Genomic DNA, 21,618 nt, shown 5'->3' with positions numbered 1-21,618 from the left:
AGTACAATTAAAGGGAACCTGTCACCCCCCGTGTCGGGGTGACAGGCTCCCGACCCCCCGTTAGAGCCCCCTATACTCACCTAATCCCGCCGGGTCCCGCTTCTGGAGGTGGTCGGGTGACAGAGATGAATGAGGGACTTCCGGTTCCGGCGCGTGTATGAGAGGACGCGTGTGAGCTAGCTCCGCTCCGGACCCTCCTAATCCCGGTGATCCCCGCCTAATATACCCGCTGTTTACCTGGGTGTCTGACCCCATCGGGTTCCGAGGCGCCTGGGGACCACATGGACAAGTTTGTAAACCGCAGTGGGACAGCTCCAGCTGCCCTGCCGAAGCGAGACAAAGATAAGCAGCAGCCGGCCAAGATGGCGACGGGCTCTCAGCGTGCTGCGCCACAGCCTCCGGATCCCAGCTTTACACCGCCTGCTACAGTGAGTACAGATGGAAGTGGAGAGGAAGTTATTTTACCTCAGGTGGGACTGTCTTGTAAAACGATAGCTGTGGAAGTGGCAAAAATCTTATCACAGGATCTTACTGCAGCATTGCAGGCCACAGTCGCTGAAGCACTTAAGCAATTACAGAGTGAGTTGAATGTGCATTCGGTCCAGATAGGCAATCTGGAACAAAGAGTTAATGTGCTGGAGGATGAACTTTTGGGGACACAAGCTCAGATGAAAACTCTGATGAAATCTAACACTGCGCTTGTCACCAAAATTGATGATTTGGAAAACAGATCGCGCAGGAACAACCTCAGAATTGTGGGTCTGCCTGAGTCTGTTCCTGCTCACCAGCTGGCTAAGCTATGTGCAACGGATATTCCACAGGCGCTTAGTTTGTCAATATTATGCACAGTAGAACGGGCACATAGAGTTGGCCCTCTCAAGCAACCTGCATCCCCAACGGGACCCCAAAAAGCGCGCCAAGTCATAGTGCGCTGAATTATGCGGAAAAGGCACTGATTCTCCAAACTTTTAAGAAGCTATCCACACCCTTGGTGGTACAAGGTCATAAATTATTGCTCTTTGCTGACTATTCTGCAGATGTGGCTAAGAAACGTAGAGCATTTGCTCCGATATGTACAGTGTCTTCCTTTCTCGTCCAGGTTGGTCAGCAGCTCCTGTCTTGCTTCCCTTGAGCCTCTAGATCCATTGAATGCATGGTACCTCACTGTTATTCCTTCTTTATCCCCCCATACATGAATATAATAACATGGAATGTTAAAGGGCTTCGCTCTCCCCATAAACGTATGAAAATACTTCGCCATCTTAAACACTTGAATGCAGATTGTGTAATTTTGCAGGAGACGCATTTGGAAGTGTGTGATTTTCATAGAATGAATAAATTATGGGTGGCACATGTACTCGGTTCCCCAGCCAGGGGAGGCAAGGCAGGGGTACTACTTCTCCTGCACAAAAGACTGAATTGTAAGGTTCTTACCCAATCCTGTGACCAAGATGGTAGATATTTGAGAGTGGTACTGGAGGGACAAATGAGGCGCTTGAGTTTGTATTGTCTATATGGGCCAAATGACTCTAACACTTCTTTTTTTCAGACAGTGGAAAATGACATCTTAACTGACCCAGAAAGAGATATTCTAGTGGCTAGAGACCTGAACACAGTTCTGGACCCTAGCGAGGATCGTACGGGGCGTTTAAGTAGGGTAGGCCATCGCACTACACATGATTCTGTCTTGCCGGGTTTCTTGACCGCCTCGGGTCTCACTGATGTGTGGCGCTTCAGAAACCCCGCCGAGAGAGAATATACCTTCTATTCACCAGTACACGACACATGGTCTAGGATAGATTATTTCCTAGCGTCCCCCTCACTATTACAAAAAGTAAGGTCGGTCCAAATACTAGATCTAGTCATATCTGACCAGGCCCCCCTCGCTATTAATTTAATGGACGCCTTCCCGAAAGGATCTGACATATTGTGGCGCTTTCCCGCATTTCTCGCTAAAGATGAGACATTTATAGCACTCTTGAAAGGGTGGTGGTTGGATTACCAGTCAACGAATGGGCAACATATAGACGAACCATTTCTTTATTGGGAAACGGCAAAGGCCGTGATAAGAGGCAGGGTGATAGGGTATGTTGCATCTATGAAAGCCAAATCACTCAAACAGTACAAGGACACCAGTGATAAATTACGACAGGCATACACCTCTTATTTAGCTACCCCGGGGGTGGAGTCCAAAACCAAATGGCTAGAGGCGAAAAATGTACATGACCTTTGGGCGGATAGGGTAGAGCAGTTTAAAGGGGACAGCCAAAAAAATGACTTTTACCGTTTTGGAAACAAAGCTGGTTCGCTGTTGGCAAAGTTGGCTAGAGGTAGATATATACCTCCCTATATTAGGGGTGTGCATAATAGGGCTGGTGAGTTAGTACGACAACCTAAAGAGATAGCTGAGGCGTTCGGGGAATATTACGAGGGTTTGTACACCCTAACACCAGTAGATATGGAGAGAGGACAGAGATTGTTGGACTCTCTTTCACTGCCCACCCTGTCAGAGGATGACTTAGAGTTCCTCAATGCGACACCTACTAAAGAGGAGATTTTGGGCATAATAAAATCCCTGGCAAACGGTAAGACACCTGGCCCTGATGGGCTGTCTGCTGAATTTTACAAGGCATTACCAGAGGAAACAGCCACAACATTACTAACGGTGTTTTAACATACTATAGGTAGCGGGGGATTCCTTCCATCGGGCAACTTAGCTTATATTAAAGTATTGCCAAAGGCTGGTAAGGATGACACACTTACGGAAGCGTATAGACCTATATCCCTAATTAATGTGGACGTAAAAAGCATGTCCAAGTTGTTAGCCAATAGGTTAGCTACCCTATTACCGAAATTAATTGGCCCACATCAGGTGGGGTTCGTCCAGGGCCCTTCAGCGGTGGCAAATCTGCGTTCGGTGTTAGCGGTGCAGGATTGGATAGAGGCAAATAGGAAAAGTGTCCAAGGATTTCCTGCGCTGCTAACACTAGACGCAGAAAAAGCTTTTGACAATGTCAACTGGAATTGGTTACATCTTGTTCTACGGAGGATGGGGATCCAGGGCTCCTTTCAAACCTGTCTGCCATGTACAGCTCACCTCAAGCGAAAGTTCACCTCTTAGGGCACTTGTCTGGTTCCTTCTCCCTTTCCAAGGGAACCAGACAAGGATGCCCTCTTTCGCCACTCTTATTTGATCTGGCGTTCGAGCCACTGGCCAGACACCTGATCGAATCAGACGTATTTCGTGGCATAAAGGTGGGAGGTATTGAGGTGAAGGTTTCCTGCTTTGCAGACGACCTATTGCTGTACTTGGAGTCTCCCCGAGATCACTTGGAAGGGATCCTATCTTGTCTAGCTGACTTGGGTCAGGTCACAGGCTATAAGATAAACAAGGCTAAGAGTCAATTACTCTTCTTGGGGGGGAGTCCCTGGAGACCTTATCTCCCGTGTTCAGGTGGAGAAAAAAACTATCAAATACCTTGGCATTACAATAGGTAAACTCCCATCCCAGTTATATGCCTTAAATTACCAGCCTTTGATAACTAAGATAACCTCTGAGTTGTCCCGATGGATGGATCTCCCTCTTTCTTTAATTAGTAGGGCACACCTCCTAAAGATGGTGAGCTTCGCTCGCCTTCTTTACCCTTTACAGACGATCCCCCTCCTGATTAAACACTCGGATCACATGAGATTACAATCTGCTTTTACCCAATTTCTATGGAAAAAAAAAAAAAAAAAAAAAAAAAAAAAAAAAGAGACCCCGAATAGCGTACAATAAAATTGCTTTACCCAAACTATTGGGAGGTATGCAATTGCCTCTTCTTAGAGGTTATAACTTGGCTGCTTTGTTACGACATGCAAGGGACTGGGTTCATGGAACCGGGTTCTTCTCTAATTTATCTCTGGAGCAAGCCCTGGCTGGAAATCACGGGCTGGGAGGGCTGTTACATTATAAATTCTCAGAATTGCCCACAAATGTCAAATCTAGTATACTGTTGCGAGATACTATCCAGGCCTGGAAGGCGGTCCGTAAGTTGTATGGGCTTCCACACTGCCTCTCGAAGTACATGCCCTTAGGGAACAACGGTCTCCTCCCTCGCGCAGGCCACGCTATACAACTCTCCCAATGGGGCCAGAAAGGGATTAGGACACTAGGGGATCTGCTCAAGCCAGACACGGGAGGGTTTGAAACGTGGGATGTCCTATGTTCCAAATACGCTTTAAACCCGTGTTGCTTTCTCACGTACGCACATGTTAAGAGCTTTAGCCACTCTAGAGTCAGGGCCCTTTCTCAGAGGGTCCGGGCGACTTTGATGACCTTATGGAATCAGGCCAACAGACAATGTCCATTTCTCTCCTCTATACCACTCTTAGACGGCAGATCTTACGCAGGGAAAAAGTAGAAGTTTTTAGCAAATGGGCCAGGGACCTGGGAGATGATGACTTACCAGCAGGAATACTGAAGGGTCTGGAAGGGGTACGTAAAGCGATGGTAAACGAACAATGGCGTGAGATGTATTTTAAAATCATTCATAAGGCCACCTATGCCTTTGACTTATCTTACGCAAATGCACCGGCCCATTACCTACGTGCCTGTCCATCGTGTCAGCTGGATAGGGCAAATCTTTTGCATGGGCTATGGTCTTGTCCTGAGGTGGAAAAGGTGTGGACCGAGACATCTGTACAAGAGTAAGCGCTCTTCTAGGATATGGTAATGTGATTGGATAACAACTTGATTTTGTGATTTTATTGGACTTCAAATAGTGCGACATATAGCCCCAAATAGACATTTTCCCATCACATTACTCGAAATCCCTACAGTAAAAAATGTCTGAAAATCACAGAACCTGTAAGAGAGTAAGCGCTCTTCTAGGATATGGTAGTGTGATTGGATAACAATTTGATTTCATAATTTCAGTGGACTTCAAATAGTGGGGCATATAGCCCCAAACAGACACTTTACCATCACATTACTCCAAATCCGTACAGTAAAAATGATTCTTCTATATCTAAGACAAATAAATTAAAATGAGCCTGGTTTTCAGGTGTTAAAAATGACATATAGTTAGAAAAAAATAAAATATTCCTGGAGCTGAAGAGGTTAACAGTATATGAATTAAACTGTGGTGGATGTGAAGGGGTTAAAAGTGGATGAATTGAAGTGTTGTGGATCTAAAGGGGTTAACAGTGAATGAATTAGATTGTAGTGGATTTAAAGGGGTTAAGTGGGTGAATGGATCTGAAGGGGTTAAGAGTTGACATTCTTTAGTTAGTCTTACATGTAGGTGTCACCCTATGATCTTCCTGGCACATTCTGAAGCCTGGAACTAACTAGTCCTGGCTATTACCGTAAAACATGGTATATAGGAGCACTATAATTCCTAATGCTGATAGTGTGACTCCATTTTAGTGAAGTGCTGATAGCGTGACTGCAGTGAAGAGCTGCTCTAGCACAAGAAAAAGTTAAAGGGGTTTTCCAGGAGTAAAGTTTATAGGTAATTGTGCTGAGACTGCTGTCACATAGAAGAAAGACACATAAACATGACGTGCTGATAAGTCCTGGCACCAGCTGGCACACCGGTACACAGTGTTATAAAGCCCAGCATGAGGGGGCTACATCATACTAGGCAGGTGTGTCATGTGATCTGTCTGCTCGGTGTGACTATATACACTATATACAATGTGATGAGCAGCAGTGCTTACCTGTATGTGCCGCTCGGCCCCGCTCTCAAACACTGCAGCCTGCGCTCACTCTCAGCACATCACCTGCCTTATCCCTATTGATCAGTTCACTACTAGCTGCTCCCTCCCCAACCAATCGCTGTCCAGACTCCGCCCCCACCTTACTCTACAACCAATAGGGCTCATCGGAAGACTACAGCCTGAGCGTGCCGGAACAGCGATGCTTCCGGAACTCATGTGTCACTGATTAGCGGCAGCACGGAGTCTCCTCGATGTAGGACACACATTGGGGAAGAAATAACCAGGACACAGAGATGGTCACGTGACCTATACTTACAGTATATTTCTCAGTGTGCCGTTTTCTTATGCCGGAGCCACCGTTACTTGTAGTTCTCCAGGGGTGTTTGCTTTTATGGCGCATTACTGATTGCCAGTTTAATGCACTTTTATTATTCCTTCTGCATTAGTGGTTATTGGTTAATATAGGACCCCCACTATAAACCGTGGACAGAACAGCGCCCCCTCAGTCCAGCTGTGCCTGTTACTGCCATACGAGCAGACACCTAAACCTGGAAAGACTGTATAACAAAGCTTGTGGTGTCATTCACAGCCAGACACAATTGTATATCCTGGGGCCAGGGTTACCTATCTGCAGAGTGATCACTAGACCTCACAAACTGCACAGTTACTCTCTGACTGTACAGCAGGTATCATGTTCTAGTAATATCCTTTGACTGTACACAGTGATATCTCACCACAAAGCTGGAGGACATTTACTAAGGACTCTAATGTGTGCGACGTGGGTTGGTGTATATTTTGTACCAATATATTGTGGAAACCAATATATGGAAAAATCATAGGAAATGCGCCTAAGTAAAAAGTCGCAAAAAAAAAAAAATAACCTGGTACTGACCAGACGTAGGCCTGCACCAGTTTTTGTGACTTTTTAGAAAGTCACAAATGATAAATTGGGCGCAAATCCCAGATTATGTGAATTGCTGGTTCATAAATAGACCAAAAATGGGTGAAAAATCCAAATATCCACCGAAAAATAGACGCAAAGCGCTTGAAATATTTCACCCATAGAGATGTTCTGGGCAACCGAAAGCAGTTTTGTGATCGTCAGTCGCGTATGTAGCAATTGATGAGACCAAGAATAGATTTAAAAATTGAAGATTATAGTAGTTATACCTTTTGCACTTGGTATAAGTATATCACCTGTGAAATACTAAGGAAATCCTGAAAACATGACTGTTGGGGTACTTGAGGACTGGAGTTGAGAAACACTGCTGTGGATAGAAAGAGTGGAATAACAGGTAAAGCTTTGTTTTGCAGTTACTAGTACCTGCCACTAGATGGCACACACAGCTTTATTCTTTTATACTGCCTTCATAGGCTATCACTCTGGATGCAACCAATCTACTTTCTTAATAGTTAGTCCTCAGTATTATTAGAGAGGCGAGATGGAAACAAATGTGTTTTCATTAAATAAAATCTCCTTACAAGTGAAACTCAATGCTATGTAGGTCATAAAGTGATCTTCTGAAGTGTACTGCACATGCTACTTTTTATGTGAGGTCCTATGAATAATAATTACCACAAGATGGCATGCTTCATAGGCATATATCATAGATATAAGTTAGGGAGTCCCCTGACATACGTGAAGAGCCTAAGGCATGAGGCACTCAAGTCTTATTCCATATTAACAGCAGTTGTACAGTGGCAGCCAACACCTTTTTATATTCATTATATTAAAGTTGCTACAGCTCTGCCTCTTAAAGCAGTAACACTATATTTGTTTAGGGCTGCGTTCACACTACGTATATTTCAGTCAGTATATGTATATTTCAGTCAGTATTGCAACCAAAACCAGGAGTGGATTAAAAACACAGAAAGGATCTGTTCACACAATGGTGAAATTGAGTGGATGGCCGCCATATAACAGTAAATAACTGCCATTATTTCAATATAACAGCCGTTGTTTTAAAATAACAGCAAATATTTGCCATTAAATGGCGGCCATCCACTCAATTTCAACATTGTGTGAACAGATCCTTTCTGTGTTTTTAATCCACTCCTGGTTTTGGTTGCAATACTGACTGAAATATACGTAGTGTGAACGCAGCCTTAGGCTGGGTTCACACTACGTATATTTCAGTCAGTATTGTGGTCCTCATATTGCAACCAAAACCAGGAGTAGATTGAAAACACAGAAAGGAACTGTTCACACACTGTTGAAATTGAGTGGATGGCCGCCATTTAATGGCAAATATTTGCTGTTATTTTAAAACAACGACTGTTGTATTGAAATAATGGCAGTTATTTACAGTTATATGGCGGCCATCCACTCAATTTCAACAGTGTGTGAACAGAGCTTTTCTGTGTTTTCAATCCACTCCTGGTTTTGGTTGCAATATGAGGACCACAATACTGACTGTAATATACGTAGTGTGAACATAGCCTAAAGGTGTATTCCCATCTGGATACCACTCTATTCCTGTGAAGAGAGCTGAATTCTTTCTGCTCTATAATATGATGGTTATAGATTAGATAGCATTGTCTTGGTGACAGGTTCCCTTTAAGGATAGCTCAGTGATGACCAATATAATATAATATGGTTATGCTTAGAGGGTCTGATATGTCAGCTTTCATTGATTGTGGCTGTCATTCATCTTTCCTACAGGCCTGGGTAAAAAAAAACTCCCTAGTTATACAGAAATATTGGACTAAGTGGCTGTTTTACAGCATATATACCATCCAAGACCCTGGACACCTGCGTGACAACCCAATGGGTGCTGAAATAGTTGTCATACTGGTTGTAATCCAGTACTCCCATGGTCTGACAGAATGCTGGCTCTCTGGCTCCAGAATTGTCCCTTGTACATAGGAAGGGTCTGTAGAACAACTCTTTGGTCCATTCCCAAAGTCACTACTTGTTCTTATCAGGAACAGATTACAGCTCCTATCCTATAAATGGACTGTACAGATATAAATTAATATATATTGAGGCTCTTCCTGACATTTACTGATATAGTGATGAGTACGATGGCTGTAAACCGCTCAGGCACAGCAATCCATCATCAGCATGTACAATAAATGTCCAGGGAGCATCATAATTGAGCTTTGTCCTAAAATGTGCATACAAGATAGAGTTATTGGTTACTCATGTAAAATGTGGATATAACAAAATGGTTAGAAGTTGTTTTACAACTGCTTGGAAGCCCTAGACCTCTACCGTACAGCATTCATTTAGTGATCCTTAACTGACGTGTCTAGGATGAGGATCACCAAATGAATGCTGGATTGGTGCACTACATATATCAGCAGTGTTCATTTCTGTCCTGATTCATTGTTACAATGTATCATTCAAGTCCAGAATCTTTAGCTAGCTTACACAGACTTGTCTATACTGGATGCATTTGCAACTAATAGAGATGAGCATTTGAATACCAGTGGCTGAAGAAGTTGGATGCAGCCCTAGCGAGTCCAGGAATACCATAGGCGGTATCAGTGTTTTCATTGACTCCCTAGTAACTAACCATCAGCTGTAAAAAGTGTTATGCCTGTATGGTTTGCAGACTATGACTATGTTCCCGCTACAGGATTTCAGCAGGTAAAGGCGGCAATCAGTTGGTGATAATAGCCACAAATAATGATCATGATCATTATTTGTGGTTCAGGGAAGAAAAAGAGTGCTGCACCTCACACCTATGGCTGATACTGGTGCCCCTAGGCTAAATAAAAAACACATCAGAATTTTGTGTATGAATTGATCAAGCCACACTGCCCCATGTACCTCATGCCGGTATCTGATACACATGGGTCCCTAGACTAAGTCCACACCGTGCCAGTCAATGGCCACCAACCCCGCAGGCACGCACAGTCAGGGAACGTGGGCCATGGGACGGCCCTGCGACCCCCATGCCACAGGACCAGACCCAAAAACACCACACCAGAACCCGGCCAGCACCGCCGGCGGAGAAGGTCGCCCCCAAACAGCACAAGTCTGGATGAGGTGTTGCGCTCACCATAGCTGCTGCAGACAGAATGGGAAAAGACAGGAGGGATTAAAACCATGTGCACTCAGGTGTCTCCTGCTAATTGCGGTCATGTGGGTCTCACCAGGAGGAGTGCAAAACACGGAGAAAAGAGAGAAACAAAATGCGGTTCATGATCATTATTTGTGGCTATCATCATCAATGGACAGCCAGATCATTATTTGTGGCTGTCATTATCAATAGATGGCTGCCTTTACGTGATAATATGCCGTAGTGGGAACATACCCTATAGGTATAATCAAATATATTCACCGATCACAAGCAGAGATATTAAAAATTGTGAAGAATTGAAAATTAGTGTCACAAATCATCACATGTACCGAATTGAGTCAGAGACCCCTACCCTCCATAATAAACAAGAAAAGCCACAGTCCTGATGGGACAACACCATAAGGCAAAAAAGTTTTCTGCACATAGTGGCTTGTGAGTTTCACTGCAGTAATATGATTTTTAAACCTAACTCTGTCCGAGCAGTTAATAAATTGCTTATGATGAGAGCGTCCAAGGTCCCCAGCAAAGTGATCACTGGCCTGTTATAAACTCACCAGAGGTTCTGTCTTATAGGAGATAAATGGCCCCCAGATTAAACAGAACACTAAGCTGATAATGCACTTCCCAGTGACAAGATGTCAGGGATGTTCCTCATTCTTAGTGGTGGCTCTGCCACTATGTGAGAATATGTCTGTTATATGATGGGATAGGCTGCTATTTCTTTCTCCACAGCTTCTATATGTATGCATAAAGGAAAAACTTCTATATGCCGCTCTAGAAAATCATGGACATTGTGGTATAGTGTGTGTGCTGTAGCTGTACTGTAGTTATGTATTTTAACAGGTTTATGGTATTGTTAATACTAATTGTGTCTGAAATTGCCCTTTAAGCTAATTCTTCTCCTGGAAACAATAGTGAACTGATGTCATTACTTTGCCATTGAAACCAGTAAAAACCCTGAAAGAATAGAAAATTAGATTTGCTCATCAGCCACCTCCTCTTGTACACAGCCACTTTCTGAGGACCCTTTGTCCTGTTCTCCAAACAAAAGCCATAGATCCCAGTTTAGAGGTACGCACAATACCATGATGTCATTATGTGTCAACATGAATTTTAGCTGCTATCTCCACTGCATGATGGGGGACTCTGCCTGACATTAGATCCCCTGTAACCCTTCAATGTCCCAATCACATGTTGTGGAAAAAATCCTACAACCAGTATTGCCTCTTCCCATATTACCTAAAGTTAACACCCCTAGAGAGTCACAAACATCCAATGGAAGCAATAACTGTACCCAGAGTTTAATAGGTGCAGCTATAGGTTTACTTATACAATTACCAACAAAAACGGCTGGAAAAAAGTCAACTGCACCTCCTGATAATGAAAATGTATATACAATCTTAATTACACATATATGCAAAGGGACAAACATTTAAAATCATTTAAAAATACACACATAACTGTTCACCGGTTCCAATCCAACACAGCGAAAACTGACCTATCATAAGCTGATGCGGGGAGTAGCAGCATAAATAATACAGCAATGACAAGAATGTGAAAAAAAGGATGTGAACAATCCAAAACTCATAGATCCTAATACCCCAATATCCAAAGAAATTGAAGTGTTAAGCAAAAATAACCAAAAGAATCAGAATCAAAATCATGATACAAAGTATAAAGTGACTGCTGCCACTCCACATTAGGTCAGACCAGAATACCCCACGCGTTCCGTCACCAGGACTTTCTGGTTCACTGACTGACTGACTGAAAACAGGAAGTCCTGTGTATCCTAGGCCATCTGAGCGCTCACAGAGAGAAGGCAGTCATGTGACTGATGGACACTGGACTGGATTTCTGAAGTTCAGCTGTCACGGAACGGCCGGTCTGTGCCCGGATCATCGCGTCCGGTACTTAAGTACCGGCTGGATGATCCGTCCGGCCGCAGAGCTCTGATGCGAGCTCAGCCCGCATCAGAGCTTCCCATAGCCCACAGTGAAGCAAGCGGCCGGAGCCGCTCGCTTCACTTTGTGAACTGACAGGTCTTTCTGCAGTCGGAATTCACTGAATTCCGTCCGCAGAAAACTGACATACCATTTTTTTCCGGCGCTGCATGGGATCCCAGCCGGAGCATATACCATGTGTGTACGCTCCGGCCGGGATCCCATTGAAAATAAGGCTATGTTACACACCGCAAAACTACGGCCGTAGTTCTGCGGCGAGAACTACGGCCATAGTTTTACGTAGTGTGAACATAGCCTATATCTCTATCTCTGATGGACAGGCAGCTGGAAGCTGAACCCTGTTGCCAAATCTCACACCTGTGTACAAATTGTATGCACTGCACAAGAATGAGATTTATAAACACCGCTCAACATTCAGATGCCTGTCAATCAAGGATGGGAGGGGAAGCAAGGAGGCAATACAGCTCTCAGCACCTCAAGGTTTTGAGAACGCCTTTTTGACTGTATACCAAAGAATAAAATAATTTATCTACATTCTAAAGGCACAGAGCTATATAAAAGGTACCAAGAGTCCCCTTGAACTCATATCTATCTAAGGCTATGTTCCCACGACATACTAAAGACCGTAAAGAATGGCCGCTGTTTAATAACAGCCGTTCTTTGCCATCTTTAGTACGTCGTGGGAACATTGCTTAACAGTGTCAGCAGTTTGGAACATGAATTGCACCCAACAGATTCACACACAAAAAAAAACATTTTTATGTTCTATAGAGTCTACTGGGAAAAGACATGAAAGACATGATGCATTTCTAAAAATGTCCAACATGCTAAAAACAACTGTAAATAACACCTGGCCACAGAAAAGAATCACAGGCATTGCACATAATGTTTTCTACCAAGTCTTCCTTCTGCAATCCGGTAACACTATATGCAGGGAAGATCACGTTTAATGTGGTTTATTAGAATCACTAGTAAGGCATCGGGGTGGAGACAGGGCCATGTCAGTGCGCTCTGCTGGGGTGATTGACAGGGAAAGGCTTCTACATCACACCCTGCTTGAATAGAAAAGCCTCTTTTCATGTCAATCACCCCGCAGAGCCCACTGACCAAAAAAGCCAGCAAAATTGGCACATTGCATTTTTTGAGCTCAAAAACAGATTCAGTGGAGGAGAAAAATGCAATACGCACAGGGCTTTTCTTGTTTGGCGGTTTTCAGGTTGTTTGCAGTTTTGTTAAATCACAACAGGCTATGTGTTTGGATATTTTAATAGACTTCTATAGGGGAAATTGCCAGAAAAAAACATCATGTCTACTTACATAATGGTAGTTTTTCTGCTGTTTATTCCTCAGTTCTTCAATAGAAATCCTAAAATGTCATGATAAATAATCACATGATTTGTAATGAAGTAAAAAAAAATGCAGGGGATAAATTGCCTATAGTAAATTTGTCAGGAACTTACCATTCAGGGCTCCAGCGACGTCTGTCTCCAGTTTCTATACAAGACGAGAAGGTGGGAGCTACTAAAAATCTCTATATGGGATGCTGCCAATGTCCTTATACCAAAACATATACCAAACAAGACAGAAAGACAAAGAATGGCGCACCCGCAATATGATAATAAATAAATCTGATATCTTTATTTCAAAACACATAAACAAAACAGCAAATGGACATACACTTAAAAACACCTAAAAACCCAATCCGGGTAAACCATCACAGGGAATACTCGTAATAATATACGTGTCCCTCTAGCCGCAGCCCCAATAGCAAATAAATTTCAGGCCCTGTGTCCTGTCTAAACAATTAAATCAGAGACCCTGACTATTCAAAGTACATATGTCCTAAAGTGCATGTGCTCACAAAAATGACCTTAACTAATCCATAGACAAATAAACAATCATGTATGAAATATCAATACTGAAAATCATGAAAATCCCCCCCCCCCAAGAAAGTGACCAAGTGCATAACCTATCCTATCATTTCAAAAAGTCAGGGTCAAAGCCATACAAAATAATCACATATCACCCAGGGCTCTGAGATGGGGCTCCGGTCTGTAACCCTACGCGTATCGTCACCTCACGTGACTTCCTCAGGGGTAACGGTTCAACATTCAATACGTCATTTTATACCCATTTGCCCCCCCAAAAAAACCTTTAATCAAATTGCATACAGGTGTCCATTACCATGTCCACTGAGGGAGAGCGTCCACCGGCCCCCATCATGGCGGATAGCGGCGTGCGTATCACACGGTGCGCATGACCAGAAGTGCGTTCCACCATGTTATCTCCGGAACTCAACCATGCGTTCCATCCGGAATCACATGTCTGCAATGCGTTCCACCAAATCACATGACCGCTATACGGTGAACATATGATCACATGTCACATGATCGCTATACACTCTACGCTACTCACATAGATAATACCGTGCATTACATGGGTGATGTATAAATAATACTGGCGAGATGATAAACATAACTTATCCAACACATAATTCTACCAAGTCACATAATCACTACATTACAGCCCTCCTATAAACATTGTAAATTGCGCTACTCACATAAGTAATATCATAATAATATCCTAAAATCATAAACCATACTTAAATAGTATACACCACCTATCTCTAGCGTTGTGACCAGAATCCCAAAAAAATATATAACTCTTAACATACATGCTCTATCCACCTTCTATAACATAGTGACAAGGATTCTGTATATCTATACCAGTGAGGATAATAGATCATGTAGAGCTCATAGACAACATCTTTTACCCTTTATTCTATAATAGATCATGTAGAACTCCTAAAAGCCATGTTTTACCCATTGTTATATCAACCCTAATAGGTCATTGATTACACATAGGAGCCATGTATAACGTATAACGTACCACATATAACGTACCCTTAAATATACACATGATTTCCATTTCCATAAAGGGTAAAAGATGTTGTCTATGAGCTCTACATGATCTATTATCCTCACTGGTATAGATATACAGAATCCTTGTCACTATGTTATAGAAGGTGGATAGAGCATGTATGTTAAGAGTTATATATTTTTTGGGATTCTGGTCACAACGCTAGAGATAGGTGGTGTATACTATTTAAGTATGGTTTATGATTTTAGGATATTATTATGATATTACTTATGTGAGTAGCGCAATTTACAATGTTTATAGGAGGGCTGTAATGTAGTGATTATGTGACTTGGTAGAATTATGTGTTGGATAAGTTATGTTTATCATCTCGCCAGTATTATTTATACATCACCCATGTAATGCACGGTATTATCTATGTGAGTAGCGTAGAGTGTATAGCGATCATGTGACATGTGATCATATGTTCACCGTATAGCGGTCATGTGATTTGGTGGAACGCATTGCAGACATGTGATTCCGGATGGAACGCATGGTTGAGTTCCGGAGATAACGTGGTGGAACGCACTTCCGGTCATGCGCACCGTGTGATACGCACGCCGCTATCCGCCATGATGGGGGCCGGTGGACGCTCTCCCTCAGTGGACATGGTAATGGACACCTGTATGCAATTTGATTAAAGGTTTTTTTGGGGGGGCAAATGGGTATAAAATGACGTATTGAATGTTGAACCGTTACCCCTGAGGAAGTCACGTGAGGTGACGATACGCGTAGGGTTACAGACCGGAGCCCCATCTCAGAGCCCTGGGTGATATGTGATTATTTTGTATGGCTTTGACCCTGACTTTTTGAAATGATAGGATAGGTTATGCACTTGGTCACTTTCTTGGGGGGGGGATTTTCATGATTTTCAGTATTGATATTTCATACATGATTGTTTATTTGTCTATGGATTAGTTTAGGTCATTTTTGTGAGCACGTGCACTTTAGGACATATGTACTTTGAATAGTCAGGGTCTCTGATTTAATTTATCCTACAACGACCACCAGACCTGCCTGGGTCTCTATAAACAAATTCCTAAAAAAAACGGCTACTGATGTTTAATCAATGTAAATCTCTTTATTATCAAAAAAATATATCAATAAAATCACAACATGGAGTAAAAATCATGCACACAAGAGGTACTGTCTAAACAGATGATAAGATGGACACAACAATGTATCCCTAAATGTAAAGGTATCCACTACTGTGTGAATCCTGCCAACAGCATGATATAGGCTTTGATGCTCTGTATTGCACTATTGCTATTGCACTAAACCCAGGTGAAAGGAAGTATGTAAACAGTAATGAGAAAGTTCTCCAACAATAAATACACTGACTGGGACAAAAAGACAGTACCTGATATAATTGTGTGCTGCCACCTCTCTGATTTAATTGTTTAGACACAGGGCCTGAAATTTATTTGCTATTGGGGCTGCGGCTAGAGGGACACGTATATTATTACGAGTATTCCCTGTGATGGTTTACCCGGATTGGGTTTTTAGGTGTTTTTAAGTGTATGTCCATTTGCTGTTTTGTTTATGTGTTTTGAAATAAAGATATCAGATTTATTTATTATCATATTGCGGGTGCGCCATTCTTTGTCTTTCTGTCTTGTCTGTCTCCAGTTTGGCTCCGGTGGCCGGCTCAGGAGCGTGCCGTTTATCCGCCCGCCGGAGCTGAGTGATGTCACGGAGACCTGACGGCGTCCCTGGCAACCAGGGATGCCGTGGTCACGTGACTGCCGGCCGGCACTCAGCTGAGCAGCTTCAATGCAGGCTGAGTGACAGATCGCTCTGCCACTCAGCCTGCAGTGCTGCAGCTGAATTGTGTCTGGATTCAGGAGGCCGGACCAATCAGCCTTTGGTCCGGGCTCCTGATCCAGTATAATAGTAAGTCAGAGCCAGCCTCTAATCGCTGGCTAATAGGTTCATTCTGATTCCTGCCTTGTCCCTTGTCCTATTCCTGCAAACCCCGTCCTAATTCCTTTCTGCCTGACTTACTCGTGTTCTGACCTCCGCCTGACTTTTGACTATCCCTTGTGTTACTGATTGTGTACTGCATTGCCCGTGTGGTTTGACCCGGATTGTTTTACTATTCCATATTGTGTTTGTCCGTCTTGTTCTGTGTTTCACTTACGCAGCATAGGGAACACCTTCGTAGTCGTCCGCGAGTATTTAGGGTCGACCGAGGCAAGTAGGTAGGGTCAGTGGGGGGGGGGGGGGTTCAGATCCAGGGCCCACTGTCTCTGTCCTGTCCGTGCTTGCCAGTCCTGACAGAATAGCCAGCCTCATACCGCCATTTGCCACAACCGGACAGCCATGACTAATATTGGGGACCAAATGCAGCGACTCAACGCGATGGTTCAGGAGCTCGCTGTAACGGTCCAGGAACAGGAGACGGCACCCAACAGCTCAGGGTGACCTCCCCCACACCTCCTGAGCCACCTGTTCAGCTTCCTGATAAGTTCTCAGGGGACAGGAGGAAATTCCGTGCCTTTAGGGAGGGATGCAAATTGTATTTTAGGTTGCGTCCTCGCTCCTCAGGGGATGAGGCTCAGAAGGTAGGCATCATCATGTCTCTCCTTCAAGGGCCACCACAGAAGGCATTTTCCCTATCACCTGACTCCCCTGACCTACGGAACCCTGACCAGTTCTTTTCAGCTTTAGGTCTACTGTACGATGACCCAGACTGTGCAGCTAACGCTGAACGTCAGCTGACCGGGTTGAGACAGGGCCGACGTCCAGTGGAGGAGTACTGCTCGGAGTTCCAGCAGTGGAGCGGTCTCTCCATGTGGAACGATTCGGCCCTCCGATATCAGTTTCGGGTGGGGCTTTGTGACAGATTGAAGGAGATGTTGGTGGCATACCCTACTCCTGACTCGCTTGAGGACAGTATGACTCCAGCTATCAGAGTTGACCGGCGACTCAGGGACCGACAGAGAGAGAAGGGTACCCCTGACCACCCTAGAACCTCCCTGTCACCGCTCTCACACCCCAAGCCTTCCCTCCCTGTCCTACCATCGCCCGTTCGGCAATGCCCTTCCACACCATGTCCATCGCCGGAAAACTCAAGCGCCTGAGAGATTATCGAGAGGGTCTCTCAGGCGCACAGGTAACCTTCAAAAATAAGTTATTGTTGCCGATTTCCTTGACTGTGGGCGGTAAAAGTGTTAATGGGTATGCTCAGATTGATTCTGGTTCTTCAGCTAATTTTGTGAATCCCATGTTTTTCTCTGGTTTGGAGGTATGTCCTCTGCTGCTCCAGTGTCCTGTAAATGTCACTGGAGCGGATTCTGCCTCCTTTGCCCAAGGGGACGTGCGATATGTGACCCCCTGTCTGGAGGTCAAAGTGGGCTCTATCCATGTTGAAAGGCTTGAGTTTCTGCTTATGCATAATTTGTCGTCGGATGTGATACTGGGGTTGCCCTGGCTGGAAACACACAATCCAGTCTTTGACTGGTCCAGCAGGGAACTGGTATGGTGGGGGCCTGGATGTGCTTCCCACTGTATTGCTGTGTCTCTCATGCAATGCTCCCCGGGGGAGGGGGAGATTCCGGAGTTTTTATCTGATTATGCTGATGTCTTCGATGAGAAGACGGTGGAAGGGTTGCCACCCCATAGACCATATGACTGCGCCATCGATTTAGTTCCCGGTGTCAGATACCCTTGAGGTCGCATATTTAACCTATTTAACCTATTTAACCTGCCCTTAGAGAGAAGCCATGCGGGAATACATTAAGGACAGTTTGCGTAAAGGCCACATACACCCGTCCTCTTTTCCCATGGGGGCAGGATTCTTTTTTGTCGGTAAAAAAGACGGGGGTCTCCGGCCTTGTATTGATTACCGGGAGCTAAATAAAATTACTGTAAAGAATCAACACCCGCTGCCACTAATCCCCGATCTGTTCAACCAAATTGTGAGCGCCAATTGGTTTTCAAAGGTGGACCTGCGGGAGGCATACAATTTAATCCGCATCAGGGAGGGTGACGAGTGGAAGACCGCATTTAATACCCCAGAGGGCCACTTCGAGTATCTAGTCATGCCCTTTGGGTTATGTAATGCTCCGGCGGTCTTCCAACACTTTGTTAATGACACTTTTCGTGAGCACCTGGAACGTTTTCTTGTTGTGTATCTCGATATTTTAATTTTTTTCCTCAGATTGGTCTTCTCATGTGACGCATGTTCATACTGTGATGGAGCTTCTCAGAAAAAACAGTCTTTGTGCCAAATTATCCAAGTGCCAATTCGGTGTACAAGAGGTTTCGTTTTTGGGCTATAATATTACCCCTAATTTATTTAGTATGGATCCTATCAAGGTGGCAGCCATTGAAAATTGGGAGCGACCTAACAACCTGAAAGCTCTACAAAGGTTCTTAGGCTTCGCAAATTATTATAGGAAATTCATTAAGGGGTTTTCCATCATAGCCAAACCTCTTACGGATTTGACCAAAAAGGGGGCGGATCTGGTACACTGGTCCATAGAGGCTCTCCAGGCATTCGATACCCTCCGGCACTGTTTCTCAGAAGCTCCAGTATTGACTCAGCCAGATTTCGAGCGCCCGTTTATTGTTGAAGTAGACGCGTCTGAGGTGGGGGTGGGAGCAGTCTTGTCACAGGGATCGGACACCATTACCCATCTTCGGCCAGTTGCGTACTTCTCAAGGAAATTCTCTCAAGCAGAACGCCACTATGATATTGGTAATCGAGAGCTGCTAGCCATCAAGATGGCATTTGATGAGTGGAGGCATTTTCTAGAAGGTGCCAAACATAAAATTACTGTGCTGACAGACCACAAAAATTTGGTTTATCTTGATACTGCCAAGCATCTTTCTCCACGTCAGGCCCGGTGGGCCTTATTCTTCACTCGATTCGACTTCGAGATCACCTATCGACATGGTTCTTGTAATATCCGGGCTGACGCCCTCTCCCACAGCTTTGAGTTCGAAGACACCTCCGAAAACCCGGTCGATACGATCTTAAAACCCGGCATTGTAGTATCTGTCCTACAACCCGACCTGGTGACTCGAGCTGCGCAGTCACAAGATCTGGCTCCCCATAACACTCCTGAAGTTCTCCTATTTGTACCGCCGAATCTTTGCCTCCGAGTTCTGGAGGAGATCCATAGTTCTGTCTTGGCGGGACATCCTGGTATTGCAGGTACCAAATACTTCCTCTTGTGTCATTTCTGGTGGCCAACCTGGGCCCGAGATGTTAAGTCATTTGTTGAAGCCTGTGAAGTCTGTGCTAGGTCCAAGGTTCCCCGAAGGCCACCGGAGGGGCTGTTACACCCTCTGCCGGTCCCTACGAGACCTTGGACGCACTTATCGATGGATTTTATTACGGATTTGCCAGTATCTAAGGGTAAAACTGTGATTTGGGTGGTGGTAGATCGATTCTCAAAGATGTGTCACCTTATTCCACTGCGTAAACTCCCCAGTGCTTGTTTATTAGCCACGCTATTTGTCAACCATATTTTGCGCCTGCATGGGGTCCCGGAAAACATTGTTTCTGATGTGGTGTCCAGTTTGTAGCCCGATTCTGGAGTTTTGTGCTAAATTAGGTACTTCATTGTCCTTCTCTTCTGCTTTTCACCCCCAAACGAATGGGCAGACTGAGAGGGTCAACCAGACGTTGGAACAATTTCTTAGGTGTTTTGTGTCTGATACCCAGGACAAATGGCACGATTTTATCTCTCTCGATGAGTTTGCAATCAATTACCATGAGCAACGTTCTACTAAAATGTCACCATTCTTTTGTAATTATGGATTTATTCCTAGATACTCCTCTGTTCACTCCACCGAATCCGTAAACCCTTCAGCCGAAGCTATATTGTCAAAACTGTGCACAGTTTGGGCCCAGGCTCATCAGAGCTTGGTTAAAGCCCAAGAGTCCTACCAAAAATATGCTAACATAAGATGCATATCTGGCCATCAATATGTAGTTGGTGATAAAGTCTGGCTCTCTACTAGGAATCTTAAGCTGAGGGTACAATCAGGGAAGTTGGCGCCCAAATACATTGGGCCATATACCATCACGGAAGTCATTAACCCTGTTACTTTCAGGCTCAAACTACCAACCTCTCTTAAAATTCATTCCGTATTTCACAAAGCTCTGCTGAAAAAATATGTGCCACCTGTGTCCCCATCGCCTTCCCCTGCTCCGCTGGTCATTCAGGGTGAGTTAGAATACGAGATGGAAAGAATTCTGGGTTTTGGACCAGAGGAACGTACTTGGGTGGTGGTTAGGGACATGCATGCTCCCCAGTTGATCCGACAATATCATGCCCAGAATCCATCTAAGCCCGGTTCACTGCATAAGGGTCCTGAGGCCCCTTATAAGAGGGGGGGTAATGTCAGGAACTTACCTTTCCGGGCTCCAGCGACGTTTGTCTCCAGCTCGACTCCGGCGGCCGGTTCAGGAGCGTGCCGTCGCTCCGCCTGAGCCGAGTGACATCACGGAGACCCGACGGCATCCCTGGCAACCAGGGATGCCGTGGTCACGTGACAGCCGGCCGGCACTCAGCATAGCAGCTTCAATGCAGGCTGAGTGACGGATCGCTCTGCCACTCAGCCTGCAGTGCTGCAGCTGAATTGTGTCTGGATTCAGGAGGCCGGACCAATCAGCCTTTAGTCCGGGCTCCTGATCCAGTATAATAGTAAGTCAGAGCCAGCCTCTAATCGCTGGCTAATAGGTTCATTCTGATCCCAGCTCCCCTTGTCCTATTCCTGCGAACCCCGTCCTAATTCCTTTCTGCCTGATTTACTCGTGTTCTGACCTCCGCCTGACTTTTGACTATTGCGTTGCCCGTGTGGTTTGACCCGGATTGTTTTACTATTTCATATTGTGTTTGTCTGTCCGTCTTGTTCTGTGTTTCACTTACGCAGCATAGGGAACGCCTTCCTGGTTGTCCGCGACCGTTTAGGGTCAACCAAGGCAAGTAGGTAGGGTCAGTGGGAGGGTTCAGATCCAGGGCCCACTGTCTCTGTCCTGTCTGTGCTTGCCAGTC

General features: G+C 44.7%; 1 protein-coding gene across 2 annotated transcripts in view; it reads right to left on the bottom strand.

Annotated features, from left to right (window-relative positions):
- The window catches only part of MVD (mevalonate diphosphate decarboxylase), a 183,147-nt gene that overhangs the window by 20,331 nt on the left and 141,198 nt on the right, over window positions 1–21,618 (bottom strand). The window contains exon 1 of one of the 2 annotated variants that reach the window (XM_069966283.1): window positions 5,704–5,785. The exons of the other annotated variant lie outside the window; for it this stretch is intronic. The gene's annotated coding sequence lies outside the window, so the exon portion shown is untranslated. Of the gene's footprint in view, window positions 1–5,703; window positions 5,786–21,618 lie in introns of those variants that run through there. 2 annotated transcript variants of the gene reach the window in all.

This window comes from Dendropsophus ebraccatus, chromosome 4, assembly GCF_027789765.1.
Source record: "Dendropsophus ebraccatus isolate aDenEbr1 chromosome 4, aDenEbr1.pat, whole genome shotgun sequence".
Classification (NCBI taxonomy): Eukaryota; Metazoa; Chordata; class Amphibia; order Anura; family Hylidae; genus Dendropsophus; species Dendropsophus ebraccatus.
The sequence above is the reverse complement of the archived record's forward strand: the minus strand, read 5'-3'. Positions and strand labels throughout refer to the sequence as shown.